The 18,988-nt window shown below is 28.1% G+C and overlaps 1 protein-coding gene across 5 annotated transcripts in view; it reads right to left on the bottom strand.

Moving 5' to 3' along the window:
- LOC123301881 (protein groucho) overlaps nt 1-18,988 on the bottom strand; it is a 282,227-nt gene that overhangs the window by 33,473 nt on the left and 229,766 nt on the right. The window lies entirely within an intron of this gene.

Below are 18,988 nucleotides of genomic sequence, written 5' to 3'. Positions count from 1 at the left end.
AATTAATTAAAATATTACAAGTATTGATATGATGACAGTATTTTCAAATAATTATGGATTATAATCTGTTAGAAAGAGGTAACTAAGGAATAGTTGTAATAAACCAAGTATGTAATTCTACAAAATTTGGGCCATACTTTTCAAATTTGTGGTGAAAATTAACCTAGCACTAATAGGTTTCAAGAATGTGGAGGTTTGGTTTCGGAATTAAGCACATAAGTGATAACTAGCGAAAAACTGACATCACAGCTGAAAAGAATGACCCAAAATTAGTGGGTTTCAAAGAAAATTCCAATAAAATCGGATCAAAATTGCCTGTGTTATTAAAAAAATCGAATTTTTGAACTTGATGACGTCAGCAAAATTCAAAATATTTAATTTTGCTCTATTACATCGAAATTTTATCCAATTTTGATAAACCAAGTATGAAATCCTACTAAATTTGGGCCATACTTTTCAAATTTGTTTTCAAAATAAACCTAGCTCTAATAGATTTCAAGAATGTGGAGGTCTGGTCCCGAAATTAAGCACATAAGTGATAAATAGCAAAAAACTGACATCACAGCTGAAAGGAATGACCCAAAATTAGTGGGTTTCAAAAAAAATTCCAATAAGATCGGATCAAAATTGCCTGTGTTATTAAAAAAATCGAATTTTTGAACTTGATGACGTCATCAAAATTCAAAATATTTAATTTTGCTCTATTACATCGAAATTTTATCCAATTTTGATAAACAAAGTATGTAATCCTACTAAATTTGGGCCATATTTTTCAAATTTATGACCCAAATTAACCTAGCTCTATTAAATTTCAAGAATGTGGAGGTGTGGTCCCGGAAATAAGCACATAAGTGATAACTAGCGAAAAACTGACATCACAGCTGAAAAGAATGACCCAAAATTAGTGGGTTTCAAAAAAAATTCCAATAAGATCGGATCAAAATTGTGTTTTTTCTATACACTTTACATATAAGTAGTTGTGGAAGTTTTTTTCCGATAAAATCTTTTTTAATAAAATTAAATAACCATTTTTTGTGCATGATGAGATAAAATTCTATCTATATAAAATATCTGTAAACCAGAATTATTAAGCCCATTTTAGTCCAAATACAAATAACTATATATATAGTTCTAAAAGCTACAAGCTGTAAAAAGTAAAAAAAAAAAGAACAAGAAAGAAAATTGATATATATCACAAAAGAAACGGAAAAAAATAAATATAATCCATCGAATAAATGTTTCTCATTTTTTATTTTTCCATTTTCTATGTTATACACAGTAAATACAATACAACAATATGATGGGAAAATCAATTTTATCACAAATATAAGATTTTCCCGTTCTTTTTAAACCGAGTGGTACCAGTCATGTAGTAGATTGAAGTGCCTGTACTCGAAAAATATAAAATATCGTTACAATTTTGTACAAATTGTTAAACAAAATAAAGTAATTTTCTCTAAATCTTTAGGCGTTAAATACTTCAATAACCATGGTGTGTATATTAGAAAATTTTTCTCTTAATTTTCATCTAATTCTCCCAAATTCAAACAGAATTCATCAATTAATGAATTTTATAATCAGAATTTATCAAAGATCGGCATCAATTAGTTGTACAGCTTTAATTTTTATTACATAAGGGTCGTGGTACATGTTTTATACCATGTATATATGAAATATACATAGTATATTAAGTTTAGTCCTAAGTTTGTAACGCTTAAAAATAATGATGCTAGGAAAAAAATTTTGTCATAGGTGTTCATAAAATCACCTAATTAGTCCGTCTGTGACCACGATAACTCAAAAACGAAAAAAGATATCGAACTGAAATACAGCGTACTCAGGACGTAAAAAGTGAGGTCAAGTTCGTAAATGAGCATCATAGGTCAATTGGGTCTTGGGTCCGTTATCTTGTAAACCGTTAGAGATAGAACAAAAGTTTAAATGTAAAAAATGTTCCTTATAAAAAAATAAACAACTTTTGTTTGAAACATTTTTTCGTAAACATCACTGTTTACCCGTGAGAGCGCCAATTAGGCGGAAATTTTATAGTATGTACTATACTTGAATACCAATTATGTATGTGTGACATGTGTGTGTGTGTTATGTGATAAAGAAATCAACACTGACTATGCATGATATTTCAACAATTAACTCAGTCAATTGTTTGTTTTCACTTGTTAGTTTTTGTATTACGATAGAGATACAAATATCGTAATACAAAAAATTATTACAATTTTTTGATCTAGCCAGCCAAACAAACCAGCAACATAGTTCCAAAAATTCAATGAACACATGGTATAATTTAAAAAGTCGACATTATCTTGTATATCTTAAAAAAAACCAACTACACGAATTTGAAATTGTTTGAATAAGTTATCACATTTGTAAATCTTATGTTTTTTTTTAATGTAAAACCCCGAATAATGAATGAAAGAACATGATTTTTATATCAAAATTACCTTTCATAATATTGTGATGTTTTTATGTTTTAATTTGTGTGTACTTAAAAAATTACACGATAATCATTCTACCCACAAAAAAAACAACATAAAATTATGTTTTCTTTAAAATTTAAAAAAATTAAGTACACGCTAACTAAACACACATGATACAGCATAATATGGTTGCGTTAACGCGTAATGCAGTAGTATGTACCTGTGTAGTACCTGCTTACACGCATCAATTATGTTTAAACATTAAATTGTTTAAAATAAAATTAAGGTTTTAAGATTGAAGAATAGATTAAAAATCATTCATTTGAACTTTTATGAGAAGGGAGTTATTATGTTCATTCCGAATCAAGAAATCAAACTTTCAAAAGAAAGGGATCTTCTTATTTAAATACGAAAAATTATATTCTCTTTGGGTCGAACTGGAAAATTTTTATTGATCGACAAATTAAAAAATTGATAGATATTCATTGACACACCAGAGATGTCTATTATTCGACAACTGAAAAAGAATTCGACTCTTTTTTATTTTTTGCTAGATTTATTCAAAACTAAGAACATTCTCAAACAAAACCAAAAAAATCAAAATCGGTTCATTCGTTTAGGTGCTACGATGCCACAGATAGACAGACAGACAGACGACAACCACACACACACATAGCGGTCAAACTTATAACAGCCCTTTTTTAGTTCCGGGGTTTAAAAATGGATATTAAAACAAATATTTTTGGTCAATGTTTTTCTTATTTGAAATGAAAATAAACAATTTTCATATTTTTGTATAAAAATAAACAAATAAAAGAAAGGAGATGAATTTAAAGAGAAATGAAATGAAATGTATAAAATTTTTATTGCAAATTATTTTAAGACCAGAAAGTATTTTCTTCATTTAAAAAAGAATAATAATAAAAATAAAAAAAAAAAAGTTAAAAATGTTGAAGAAATACTTATTTACAATAAAAAGTAAAAGAAAAGTTCTTTAAAAATGAACTAAAACGAAAACGTATAGGATGCGAAAACCATGAACAAAGCTGAATCGCTTGAAAAAGTTCTACTTTCTTAGGTGACCTAGGAGAAAATGGTCAGTTTTTGGTGTCGTTTTTTTATCCCCCGAACCAAAAAAAGGGGTCTTATAAGTTTGACCGCTGTGTGTGTCTGTCCGTAAACTCATAGCGCCTAAACGGACAAACCTAGTGCCTAGTTTAATGTAGAGTGTTCTCAGCTATGTTTCAAGTACAAGTATGTCTCAAAATCGGTCTAGTTTGTAGAAGGTTTTAAGAAAAAAGGTAGTTTAATGGAGAGTGTTCTTAGATACGTTTCCAGTGCGAGCTTAGGGTTCCGTAACCGAAAAATTTCTTGGTTTTATTTACCATTCCGCCAACAATTCAGAATGGTAACGTGGGAAACATAGTTCCAATAACAAAAAATCTCAAAATCTGAATTAAAAAACTGAATTTTTATCTACGGACCCAACCACTGCCACTACGAACAAAAAACCGAAAAAAAAAACAAAAGGATAATTGAACGAGAAATAAATGAATGAATTGGAACATGAACGAATACACGGAGAAACGAGATAAAGAAGAAAGATGACAACAATTCAAGCTAAACTCAAACCCACCAAACTAAACTAAACCAAACTCTTACATCATCACACCAACCAACCACCCCCAACACTAACCCTCCTCCCCATACTTACCACCATCAACCAGAGTAGGATACTAAACTAAGTGATTACGAAATCAATATACTCTAATTGAAGCAAATGTTTTATACAATATCTTAGAAGGTGCTATATACCAAGTACCAACCATATTATATGGTTCTTCTACTACTTACTTCGACAACAACAACCAACATCGAATAGATAGAAAGTTATTCGAGTTCGAGTGAAAAAGCTTTACTCTCTATTTAATACTGTGAAAATTGTATTGTAATGATGATAATGAGAGAGATGAAGATAGTGATAGAATGTGTTTATAAAAGAGTGGATAAAGATGGAGAATATGTGTTTTAATATTATGGAGGGGGGGGGGTGGTAGTCTATTTAATAAAGGAGCTATATAGATCGAGATAATTAAAGTAGATTATTAAGGTAGAATGTATACGGCATTGACTTGATGATTTTGGCAATGATTTTTATACCATGCATATATGTTAATATGCAAGGTATACTAAGTTTAGTCCCAAGTTTGTAACGCTTAAAGGTGTTCATAAAATCACCTAATTAGTCCATTTCCGGTTGTCCGTCCGTCCGCCCGTCCGTCTGTGGACACGATAACTCAAAAACGAAAAAAGATATCAAGCTGAAATTTTTACAGCGTACTCAGGACGTAAAAAGTGAGGTCGAGTTCGTAAATGAGCAACATAGGTCAATTGGGTCTGGACCTATGGGTCAGTAGGACCCATCTTGTAAACCGTTAGAGATAGAACAAAAGTCTAAATATAAAAAATGTTCTCAGAGTAATCAACACTATTTATGCATGATATTTCAACAATTAATTCAGTCAATTGTTTGTTTTCACTTGTTTTTTCTAAATAATAAAGTATCCGTGATGTGATTTTGAAAATTTGACATGTAGATTCAAAATTGATTGATTTCGGTTAATTCAATTTCAAAACGAGATTTCAGTTGGAATTGCACCAAAAATTTATAAGGCTTGTGGAAAAAAGTTATATTATTTATAAGGCTTGTGGAAAAACCACACCAAAAAAACGACCATTTTCACCTCGATCACCTAAGAAACATCGATTCAGCTTACCATGAATAATTTTGAGAATATGCAAAAATATTCTTCATCAAATAAAAAAGAGTTATAAAAGTCAGTAATCAGAAATTAAAGATAATAGAGATAATTTAAAGTAAGTACAAGGAAATTTTAAATAAATATCCTGATCAAACCAAAAGTAGGTAATGTACGCACATATTGGGTTGGCTACTAAAATCAGAAGTATGTCTTTTTTAAACTAATATTACAATTTATTCGTACAGTATTCATAATTGGTGAGCCTAGTCAAATTTCAATCAAAAACTGAAAATTGAGATCCAAATTTAGCATAATCTATTTTTCTACCCCCTAGTATCAAAAGTTTTTCTACCCTCTTCAAATAGATTTGACCGTCATCACGTTATACATAAAAGAAAAACTGACTAAATAAAAAAAAGGTATGTATGTATAAAAATAAAATTAAGTGAATGCAAAAGGGTGAGTAACTGAATGTAGTTGTTGGGAAGTAAAACGAATAGCCGGTAGCGATTAGCCACAGTGTCATATCTCGTTCCAAATAACAAACACACAACATTGACTCTTCAGTCCTCCAACTTATAGTCTACATTCTACAATCTACACCCGTCTACACCGACAATGGTGATGTGTACATTTATTTATTGTAAACACTGTTCTTGTTAATAGCTCAGTTTACAGTGTGTGTAAAAAATCATTAGGCACACAGTCTCTTTTGTAGAAAATGTCGTCATACTAACTTTGGGTCGTATGTTCAATTTTGATGGTGAATTTCGTCTTAACTTGACAATATAAGACGAAAAGTAAGAATACAATTTTTCGCTATCTGGAGTTATTTTCAAAGTATTGAAAATTGAAAATTTTTTTAAAAATAATTTAGCATTAAATTTGACATTTAAGAAAAATGTCTGAACAATTTTTTACATTGTCTGGCATCAATATAAGTATGATGAAAAGTAAACTTAAGCGGGAATCGAACCCACAACCTTTTGGTTGTCAACCCAGCGCTCTACCAATAGGTCTAAGTTTTAAAAACACATTCGGTATTCAAGCTCCTAAAACAATATTGTCCACGAACACTCACAGTACAAGTTATCATGTAGAATACACTTATTTTCTTAATACCACATATATTTAGTATTATTATTATTATATAGCTCTTTTTTACCCCCTTTTTACCCCACACATTCTTTATCTTTATCTAACACATTATATAATATAAACATGGTGGTATCGTTGACAATATTTTTGCTCTTTTTATATAATGTTGGTCTTGTTTTGTGTTGTGTGTGTTATATAATATAATATTTTGTTTGTTTGTTCAATAATAATAATAATAATAATAATATTCTATATCTTTCTATGTTCGAGTTTAATAAAGTAATATACAGCCACCATATTACTTACGTCATAAATGTATATACTAAACCAGTGAGGTAACTGTTGTTAAAGAAGACCTTTATTTTATTTTAATAATAGTTTAAAATGAATGTCACAGCTTTGGACATATGTTTAATTTAACGTAACTGTAAAATTTTTCAAAATTTAACTATCATGGGATCCACATTTGGTCCAAGGAGTTGAATAAGCGACTTACTAACACGAAAAATGGAAAATACGATCCAAAGTTAGTATGTTTCAAAAAAAATTCCATTCAAATCGGATACAATTTGGCCAAGATATCCAATAAATTGATTTTTATACTCTATGACGTCATCAAAATACAAAAAATTTGATTTTGCTCTATCATACCCAAATTTTATCCAATTTTAATAAACCAAGTATGTAATCCTACTAATTTTCGGTCATACTTTTCAAATTTCGGGACCTAGGACATTGATATACTCAACTCAGTATAGGCAGAGGATTAAAACAATTGATTCCGTTAGTTGTAAAACATACTAGAAACACAGTATCACTTTTTGCGTGTATACCTACAAAAATATTTTTAGTGTCTCATATTACAATGAATAAAAAACGAATTAACTAATTCAAATTAACGACTTTTTAAATTCACATAAAAAAAACTAAATCATAACATATTTAACAACCCTGTATTACAAATAGGGGAAGACTATAAAACCAAGTAAGTATACAACATATTATATATACATATATAAAATCATCACAATCAACCCCCAAGATTAAGGGAAGGTTTTAAACTAATCTTAATTATCTACCCTCGTTTGTGCAGATTTTACGCGTTTAGTTTATTTTTAATGGTTTATTCAAGAGCTTTACTATATTAACAACAAGCGACGAACGGAACAGAAATAAGTACAGTAGCGTAGATTTTATGACATTTCTTTGGGGGGGGGGTGACTAAATGTGTGTACATTACGTGTATATATTGGTTGGAATGAGAGTAAAAGAGGGGTAGTTTTGAACAAAAAGTGTAAGGGAGTTTTGTACGTCAATGAGGGTGAGAAATATATAACAGGGTGAACCAAAACAACCAGATTTGGAATTCCAACAAGAAAGATTCTAGGGAGTTTTTTGAATACGGTGTATTCACGAAAGAAATACGGAAATAGTGCCTGTAAGTTTGAAAATATATTGATTTTATAATATCCAAAAGTTATAGAAAATAAAATTTACTACAATTTATCCTCTCAGAATGAATTAAGAACGTAAATAGTTATGTAAATGAGAAACTTTGGACAAAAAGCAATTTTGGACAAAAGGCTTGATTTTTTTTTTTTTAAATGAAGTTGGATTAAGCCTAAATCGATTCTGAAAATTTTAGGGGAGGTTGTCGGATTATGTAAATAAATAAATGACTTCGATCTCTATACCACTTTGATTTAGGACCAACCTATATTATGTGAGTATATATATAAAAGAAAAGAATTAATAGGGGATATAAAAACATAGCTTAGGGTTGTTTTTTGTGACGTGGGGTGGCATGTGGGGTATGAGTGTTATTTTCATTACAAAAAACAAGAAAAAAAATTAATAAATATAAATATTTTTTAAAAGGATTTTAATAATTAAAATTGTGATAATTTATTCTTGGGTTTTTTGTGTCAATTCTCCTCTGTCGTTCTTTTTCCAGTTCCCTCTGGTTTTTTGTTTTTTTGTGGTAATTGAGACGTCGCATAACAAATCATGACAATTTATTCCCCTGCTTCTGTGATAGCTTATGTTTTCAAACGTACATTTTCATATTTTTAGATTATATATTTTTTTTTAATTTAACACGAAGCTAGATTTTATTTACAAAAAGCTTGTTGTGCTTTGACAATTTTAAATATTTTACAAATAAGTTGAAAATTATGCTTCTGCGTAATTTTTCACTTCTTTCAATTTGTTCTCATGAAAAATTGTGTGTTTTCCATTGAAATGATTAAGATGACTCCATGAAAAAGCGTACCGTGATTGGAAAAAAAAATTACTGACTGTATTTGATGGTAAAAATATTTTAGTATAGTCCCAACACTAAAGTACTTTTAGCTTCCAGTATCTTAAGTACCTAAATTTAACATTTTTTCTTCGTAAATGTTCAAGTTTTTATTAAAATTTCATTATTTATTCTTAAACTAGCTGTGAACTACCCGCTTTGCTGGGCAACATCCCCACTTGCACCCCTCCCTCCACATTTCCTTGCGTGGGATAACAGTTTTGTAATGTACACGTCATGCTCTTTTATTTGATACCCCACTTAGGTATATTTGTAAATATTCGATAATTCCTTCCTACTTTCTCGCTACACCTTTCTACCCTCCGAAGGTTAAAAGTAGATAAAAATAATAGATCTTTGAAGCTGGTTGTATATCATGTCAATATTTTAGCTTAATCGATGCACAACTTTTTTAGTTTTTGAAGCATATCCCTTTCAACCCCTATTTCAACCCTTTACTCTACTATAATATGGATGTATTATACATAAAAACCTTCCTCTTGAATCACTCTATCTATTAAAAAAAACCGCATCAAAATTCGTTGCGTAGTTTCAAAGATTTAAGCATACAAAGGGACATAGGGACAGAGAAAGCGACTTTGTTTTATACTATGTATTGATGATGAAGAACGTTAACGTCAAATGTAGAGTCAGTCACATTATGAAGTCACTCATAAAAGAAGTTTTACTGTATAATTGATGCAAAACAAAACATAATGAATTTGCAGTCTATAGAATAATATAAATAATTGGTTCGTTTTCGTGTTATATTTGTACTTAATACCCAGTTTATATATTTATTATTTCTTCTTACAGTTCTTATATATTACATTACAAATTGTAAATGAACTTTATGACCCTAAGTACTAGAGAACTTTTACTTATACTAACTTGTACTTGTATATAAATTTAATTTCTTTTTATACAAGTATATAATTATTATATATTCTGTTTTAATATATATATATATCACCTCACCACCACCATTATACATCTATAACGCTAGCTACCATCGACATCGATTACTACTTACTACTTTCCACGTTTTATTTACACTTCCTATAACTTGTAAAAAAGTTGAAAAGTTTTGTATGAAAAAAAAGGGAAAACTTTTTAATAACAATATAAAATTAAAATCAATATTTTTTTTTTCTTTGGCAAAGGAACAAGTTTAAAATGCAGCTTTTATCTGGCATCTTCGTTAACACCAGCACGAACCAGAAGTGTTGTGGGACACTCGATAGGAACTATGTTCTTTTCGCACATTATAAATGTAGTGATTACTTTTTATTCACATGATATTTTTCTGAAAAATTTAAGGTATGAATTTTAGAAGTCAAATCCTAGTTTTATTTTTTAAAGAATTTAATTTTATAGCTATTTTTACTTTCTATTGTATGAGTTAATAGTAATATTAGTTTAAAAAAGTCATACTTTTGATTTAGTAGTCAACCCAATAATATGGGCGTACATTACCTACATTTGGTTTGATCACGATATTTATTATGACATCTCATAAAATTTTCTTGTATTTACTATAAATTATCTTTATTATCTTTAACTTCTGATGCTGAGCTGAAAAAACATAAAATTTTGACAAAAAATACAAAAAAAAAATGGTCGTTTTTTTTATGGTTTTACCTCCCAATGCGCAAACAAATCAGAACATAGTTTAACAGTTTTGTTACAACTAATTTAACGCATTCAATTAAAAAAAAAAACTATTTCCATCCAATTGGTTCTTTCGGTAACTTGGCACCTTTTAACAACACACAATCTCGGTAAGTTTGAAAAACCAAAAATTATTAACAACAAAGAACACAGTAGAACAAAAAAAAAAACCAGTTCGTTAATGTGTTTTTCTAACATATTTCATAATAGCAGTTTTCCATTATGTAATAAAATAATGATTTAATAAAAATGCGGGTTTGAGGGAAATAAATCGCTTTTATTTAAAGCACCCCCACCCCTCCTCCAATTCTATCCTCCCTCGCACATTCATTCTATTTTTCTTACATTAAAATTTTTTTTCGAAATTAATTAATTAAATTGTTATTTTTTTGTGGTATGAAAAATTAAAGCGTGAGATATTGTGAAAACAATATGATCTTTAAAATTAATATTTTTCAATAATGCAATAAATAATAACCATGTTCGAATTAATTGGTTAATTTAAGTAATTAAAGTTGTATTAATCAATCTTTTCAAATCAATTTTAATTACAGTAAACGTTTTAGGAATCCGTAGCATAAAAAATGAGAATTATCTATCCTATTTTATTGTCTATTCCGACCAGTTACAAATTTGTATTTTTAACTTTCAACAAAAGTTAATGACTTTCTAACTTTTGATGTATCCTAGCAAACACTTAATGAAATGTAAAAAATGGTGTCCTATTGGAAATCTTTCCTCAAATATCGGTTTTGTCTCGGAAGAAGCTGAATTTTTTTCAGTCTTGATTAAGGTAGTACGGGCACCAATTGGCAAGTTTAAACTTGTGGTTGAATTTATTTGTACCTTATTTTCAACTTTGTTGGTGAATTTTGTTATAACTTCATGAATGTAGACGAAAAAATGAATACAATTTTTCGATATCTGGCTTGGTTTTCGAAATATCGAACGCTAAATAATTAAACAAAATTTCAATTTTCGATATTTTGAAAATTATCCAAGATATCGAAAAATTTTATTCCTACTTTTCGTCTTATATTGTCAAGTTATTACATAATTCAGCTTCAAAAATGAAAAATTTTTTTTTTAAATTTGTGTCCCCACTATCAAGCTCGTACACTTTTAATTAGTCGGACAAAACAGGTTTTTTCTTTGTTTTCAATAATTTATTAAGGTTTTAAAGTTGAATAGTTTTTTTTTTGAATTTCCACAGACTAGTTTTGGAGAAATCTATGGAAACATATCATCCATCTACCGATAAAATCAAGCTTTTTATCCAAAATTGTCCTGACGCTCGTACATCCTTAAATTATGGAGAAATCAATATTTTTTATTTTTGCAGCAACTTTAAAAGTGATTCTCTTAGGCTCTTTGCTTGATAGCAGAATCTTTAGAAGATTTAGAAGAAGAAATCCTAACTTAGTGTTTGGGTATGTACATTATCTCCCAAATAAGAGATATAAAAGTGGAAAAATATTACTGCCTCCACCTCTGTTCAAAAATGATGTGAGAAAAATGATGTAAAAATGTTAATATTTTTTAATAAAGAACAAAAAACAAAAATGTATTATAATTTTTTTGTTGTTTCTTGGAAAACAAAACATAATACCTCCAAGTTCATCTAATAAATTAAGTACAGTTAGTTATATCCTAGTTTTTCTTTGCAGGTTTTTTTCTTTTTTCTTTTTTACTGTTGTTAATATTAAAAAGAAAAATGAAAAACTTTTTGTTGGTAGTTGTGTGTAGTGTTGTGTGAATGAAGAAAAAGTTGAGTTTATAATAAAAATAATAATATGAAAATGACATATTATATGCCAACCATGAATTTTATATAATAATCTAATAAATCTAGGGCCATGTGATATAAAAAAGCATTAGCAGACATTTCAGAACGGTTAAAAATTAGGGGAGGGGGATATACTTGGCAAGCTTAAAATTGACGAGCATATAAAAATTAGCTTTTTATTTGAATATGACCCACAATGAGTATTCATTAATTTTGAACTTGTCGCGCAAATAAATTATCATCCAAGGGAAAAAAGGTATTCGACTGTGAATATAGTCATAAAAAAAAATTGTGAACCTTCGCGGAGCGTCTGGTAGATGTGAAACTTCGAAATACTGACACTGGATTTTCGAGTTATAAAGAACATTCCTAACATACTGCTTGTGAGAAGAATAATAAGAATTGTCTTTTGTGTATATAATAAAACCTTAGTAATATTAACATTATAGCAAACGTTGATCTATATTTGTCTATAAAAACTATTCCCGTGGTAACAGTCGGTCTGACAAGCCGTTATTCGTTGTGTGCGTAGTCATGGTGGGGATAATAAAATCGATGCCAGCGCTTTAAGTGAAAAATTTTGGAGATAAAGTGGGCTGTTATGACTAATTTGCAATTATTTACATGTTAATGATATAGAAACTGTCAAATTAAAATGATTGAAAAACACTAATTAATTAAACTTAATGCATTAAAAATTGTGAAAATAAGAAATCAAATTGTACAAATATTATTTTTCAAATGTTAATTATCGTAATTATTTATTTAAATTTGTGAAACAAGAATATTAAATTTTAAATGTAAGTTTTCAATGCAATCCACACAATTATATATGCATCCATTAATTCTATAATTAAAGTAGTGTATCGTTGTCATGGAAACGAAATTCACGCTCGGAGCGAATAGATGTTTCACATCAAAACGTTGTCACAAAGATCTTGCCAACAATCTTTTCAATTTCTAGACATTCGGGAAAGACTATCAAAATGTGTCACCTAGCCCTAGAGTTAATAATGCCATGGATTTTTGTATAATAATCTAAGAAATATTATATAAACTAGGTTTGCTCCATCTTAACCATTTTTTTCTCCGTCATATTCTTATTTTTTGTAAGTTTTATTTCTTGATTTTTTATAAAGTAGCAGTTAGATAGACATCATGCATAAATTTGTCATATACAGTTTACAAAAGATGTTGTAAATTGTGGAGACACTCAAAATATATGTTTGGCTCAAAATCTACTTCGAAGTGGGCTAGTATGTACATAACTCGATATGTGGCAAAGAGTTGTAACCGAACTTTTAACCTTACAGTCTAACTATTTTGAAACTTAGAAACTTCTTTGAAACCTTTTTTTGGAAAGAGAATTAAGGACGAGATTTTGTCTTCTTACAAAAATTTTTAGACGTAGGTATTATCTTTAATTTCGTCTATTTAACGGAAAATTCATATCCGTATAACCAGGACTTTATAAAATAATGCAAATGTATACATATAGGGTAAAAATGCTTTAAGCGAAAAAAGTTGAATGCTCAATAAAAAGCTCACTCTACTCTATAACTGGTAATCGATAGATGAACACTAATTATAAAGCTGTTCATTAGAACACTAGTTCCTCGATTTAATTTATTTATCGAGTTTCAAGCATATTTCAACTTTTCAAGAAGCCACTCTGTATATTAACAACACACAAAAAAAGACAAAATAACATACTATAAGAAGTTTTTATATAAATTTGTGTCACCCTTTCCTGTTCTTCTTCTAAAGTAAGTCTGTAAGTCTGTCTTGTACAACATAGCTTCTTTATATATAAGAGGTAAGTAGGTAAAAAGGAATTTAGAAGGTAAGTTAGCTTAACTATGTGTGTATAATATTAACTATTTTAATATATCTACTACCAACTACCTAGTACCTACCACTACTTGCTAGCTATATACATGGGATGTTTGTTTAACACGTAACGTAAAGCTTAGGTGATATAATGGTATATAGTCATGGAATGGTTAACGTTAAGGCTGCATTATATGCGGATTTTACTATATTTTTTTTAATAATATTTATATATAAATCAGAGGACGTATCCAGAGAGAGGAATTCTTGATAATCTTTGTTCAAATATTATACTTTTCACTGTATAAATTAATTGTAATATTAGTTTAAAAAAGACATACTTTTGATGTGTAGGCAACTCAATATATGCGTACATTACCTACCTTGGTTTGATCAGAATATTTATTATAACATAACAGAACACATCATTGTAATTACTTTAAATTATCTTTATTATCTTTAACTTCTGATAACTCACTTTCAAAACTCATTATTTTAAATGAAAAAATATAAAATTTTGACAAAAAATACAAATTGACAAATTATAAAAATATTTTTTGCATATTCTCAAATTCATCGAAGCTGAGTCGAAAAAGTTTTAGTTTCCTGGCTAATCTAGGTGAAAATGGTCCTTTTTTATGTTAAAATTTTCTTTTTTTTTTACCCCCAGTCCTCGAAAAAATCAAAACTACCAAATCTGACACAAAGTCTAGTGTATATGGGTTACTGAATTAGAATGTCTTACAGAAAAATTTTCTAGATACGACCTCGATTTAAAATGAATTTATACACAATATTAACTTGGTATTTATCTAGTCTCTCTCAGTTTTTAGTATTCTAGTAAGCATAGGAATTACTTGGTATATATATATTCTTAATAATGCAAATAAAGCTGTATTTTTTTTTTAATTCGTTAGCTAAAAAATATTATTATTGTTGCTTTGTTTATGCTTTTTAATTAAATTTTAATATATAACAAGATGTACAACTTTAATAGCAAACAAACGTGCAACGGAAGCAACTCAAATTATCTTGTTCCAGCTATATATACCTAAAAACGGAATTCATGCCCGGAACTATTTTTATATACAGAAGTAAAAAATTATCTTTAAACATGTGAATAATACAGACGTCGAAAAAGTTTTGCTTACTTGGAGAAAATAAAATATTATATCTAATAATTTTTACTTCCTTGTTTAAAGTAAAGGAGATATTGTAATCGTGGAAAAATTTTGATGTTCAATTTTCTGTGGAAACATTTATTTTGAACCCTAAATCTATTTGACTAGTTTTGACGAAATGTTACAGTTAAAAAAAAAAACACATTAAAAAAACAAGACTAGTTGTAAGAAAATATGGTTTGAGGCATGCTAGAAAGTACATATTTTCTTGATTCGAGAAAATATTTACTTAATATACTTTAATTTTTCAGTAGTCAAATAATTATTTTCTTGAAATAAGTATTGAGATCGTTGACACAATATCCAAAAGTTTTCGATTTTCTGATTTGATTTTTTAAAATTTACAAGGTAGTTACATGGTGTTCCTATTAGGTTTTTCTTTTATGCCGACGGAATTATTATTTTTCTTTTTCGGTAGTTTTTTATAACCTCGAAAATAAAGATTTTTATGGATATCTATTCTACTTCAGTTTGAATATTTATTCAGATAAAAATAAATTTATAGCATCGATATTATATAAATTTTTTTATACGTTTCATTGAATGTAAAGAAATTGATCTTTCAAATTACCAAATACTGAATATTATTAAATTACAGTTGAATCTCTTCTAGACAATCAAGATAGAAATGTAATCAATATTTTAACACATGTGTTAATAGCTGAGAAAGTAAATCGAGGCCAGAGGTAAAATATAGTTTAACATATCTGTTTATTCATTTTTTGCTTTTCAATTATTACTACTGCTTGCTTGGCAATATTACCGCAGTTGAAAGTATAAAAGAGGAGTAAGTTAGTCATGGAGACAGTCGACGGGAATGAGAACTTTAAATATTGGATATAAATTATAGTTAATTATAGTATGAATAATTAAAGCTTCATAACTTGTAAATTGAAATTATTAACGTTTGTATAAAAAGTGTATATAAATAATAAAAAAAAAACACCATCTATGGACAGTAATCAGAAGTTACCTAAGATCAGAATCACTTAGTTAATAGGTAATTGTACAGATTTAGTTATTATTACAAAGATGTCGTTTTTTCGATTTAAAAAAGTTTTAGTTTTCTAGATTAGGGTATGATATCTGTAGCTGTATTAATAGCATGTTGATGACGCAAAACTAGAAGATTTTACCCATGAGCATATAGAAGTTTTCACTCCTAAAACATTCGGAATTCACGAAGAATAAGAATTCGTATACAAAGTTGCGGGTATCAATTAATAAAATTGTATAATTAAGAAGTTTAACTGTAAATATGTGTAATAATTCTTTGACAATTTATTATGGATGTTAAATAAAATAAAGTAAAATTTTATATTTTAAATAAATTATTTCAGATTATTATTTTTGATTTTCTTTGGCTTGAAGTAAATATGACTGCTGTTATTATAGGAATTCTTTGATATATTTCATCAAAAAATAAATAATCATATATGTATTTTTTTTTTATATTTATTTTTAACGCTTAATATAATAAAATTTTCATGAAATTTTATTTATTTATGTTTCTTTTCAACAAAATAATATATATGATTTTATTGATTAAATGACGTTTTTAACATTTTATTATTGATAGACTTTAATGTGAATTTGTATTAAATGAAAACCATACGAAATTTTTGATTTTAATTGCTTCAATAATAACAGATTAATCACTTTATTTTATAAAACATAGAATACATCGGATGAGAAAATTGGGAAATATGTCGAATATTTTCGCCAACAACAGTTAATTAAATTGTAAATTTAATCGATAAAAATCAAATCTTGTTTTATTTTTGGGTTAGAAGAAGTGTTAAATTAAATTTACAAAATTTAAAAAACCCCCCAGAAGTTTTTCGGGTACGGAACGACAAACTCGCTCTTTAAACGTATCACAAGAACACTGTCCATTAAAATACCTTTTTCCTTAGAGACTTCTTCAAACTGAACCGATTTTGACAACGTATGTAAGAACGCTCCCCATTAAATTACCTTTCAAACGGAACAAAAAAAAAACAAAATTAGTTCATTCATTTAGGCGCTACGATGCCACAGACAGTTACAAAGACACATATTGCGGTCAAACTTGTAATACCTCTTTTTAGGATCGGGGTTTAAAAATGAAAAAAGATTCTTATTATTTTCGAAATTGTCGTTAACGTCTTGTCCTGGCCATGAAACGTACAAATCTGTTTAAAATTTCAATTTCGTAAATCGTACCCATTAAAATAACTTCCATATACTGGGAGGTTAATATAGCCAAGATTAAAATACTAATATTTCGAAGAAAAATCTTTCTTGAATCAAATTTTTCTATATGAATGAGTTTTGCTAGCTATAATAAAGTATTTTACTTTATTTTATAATGGATTACAGACTTTTCAACCATAGCCCCATATTTTTCATCTCCTTCACCAATTTTTTCTCTTCTATATGTAATAAAAATAAAATATATGATTATGATTATTATGATTTTGTTACATATTATATTTTGTGTTATGTTGGTTTTGTGTTTGTTGGATTTGTTCCAATCATGTTTTCATTTCAATTAAATGGACATCTATATAATTTATTATTTATATATTTACTATAATGTATGCGGTGAAGATCAGATCAACCGCCTGCCTCTGTCTTCACTCTATCATTTCCTTTCATTCACCAGCTTATTGCACACTTTGTTCCACATACAGAGTAGAACACCATTTTAATCTATTATGGCTAATAGTTCGTTTTGTTGTTAATCAATCAAAAAATAACTGAAACAAAAGTTGTAGAGTTTGATGGGGGATATCATATTCTGATATCGGGTTGGATTTAGTTCTCCGGGTTGCTTTATTAGTCAATTTGGATCCCAAAAGGTAAGAGATAGAATAAAACTTTGAATTAAACAGTTGATCGTCAGTAAAAAACTAACATCTAACATTCAATGTGATGTCAGAACATAATGTCTCCCATATCAAACTATTTTTTGATTGGTTAACTACAAAATGAGCTATTACTCATAATTGATTAAACTGGTCCACCCTGTAAAATTCAAACAAACATTATCCGTATAGTCATCACTTCATTATTTTTAAACATTTTCTATTGGGTGTTATTTTAATGTTCCTCTACATTTCCCATGGCTACGTCCGTGGTACGTAAAACACAGCTCTTGTTCTGATCTTGTGTGTATTTTTAAATTTATTTAATTCGTATGTTTATTTTTATTTCTCAATGTGTTATTTGTTATTGATTTTTATTGGTTGTTATTTAAAAAACAAAAAAACCTAGTTCTTGATTTTAAAAATTAATACCATAAATTTTCCGAAAAATTTCTTGTAAATAAAAAAAGTTAGCGGTACATTTATAATATACGAAGGTACGAAAGGAACACAGTTCCTACCGGGTGCCCACACGAAAGCTCTCGTTCTTTTTTTAAAGACTAAAACAGTTGGAATAAGTGGGAACATGACATGTTAACTAAGAAATAAATATATCTTTTTAATATGTTCAAGACTCAAAATATAAGTTGTGTAAAATTCTTAATGTTTTTTTTTTTAATGAGCTGAAAAATTTTTATAGCTTAATAAATTTCTTTTTTAATAGTTTTGATTCATTATGTTCAATTTAAAAAATCGTAAATATTTCATTCACAATTTTTTATAAAGAATTTTATGTTGGAAAATTTTCATGTAATAATATGTATTTTAATATAAAATCTCATATTACCTTCATGTGAATTGAATAATATGATCCTTTACATATGTTTTTCTCCGATTTTTACAATTTCTTGGTTTCGGAATTTGATAAAGAGTAATTTTGACCCAAAAAATACAAAAATCATGCAATATGACGCATAAAAATGAAATTAAAAATTGATTAAAAAAAAAGTTAAAAGCATTCAAAGATTGTTGTCCATCTCCTTTTAGCAAAACAAAGTTTGATATGTATATCTTCCT

The sequence above is a fragment of the Chrysoperla carnea genome, chromosome 5, assembly GCF_905475395.1.
Source record: "Chrysoperla carnea chromosome 5, inChrCarn1.1, whole genome shotgun sequence".
NCBI lineage: Eukaryota > Metazoa > Arthropoda > Insecta > Neuroptera > Chrysopidae > Chrysoperla > Chrysoperla carnea.
This window is presented reverse-complemented; position numbering and strand designations above follow the sequence as displayed.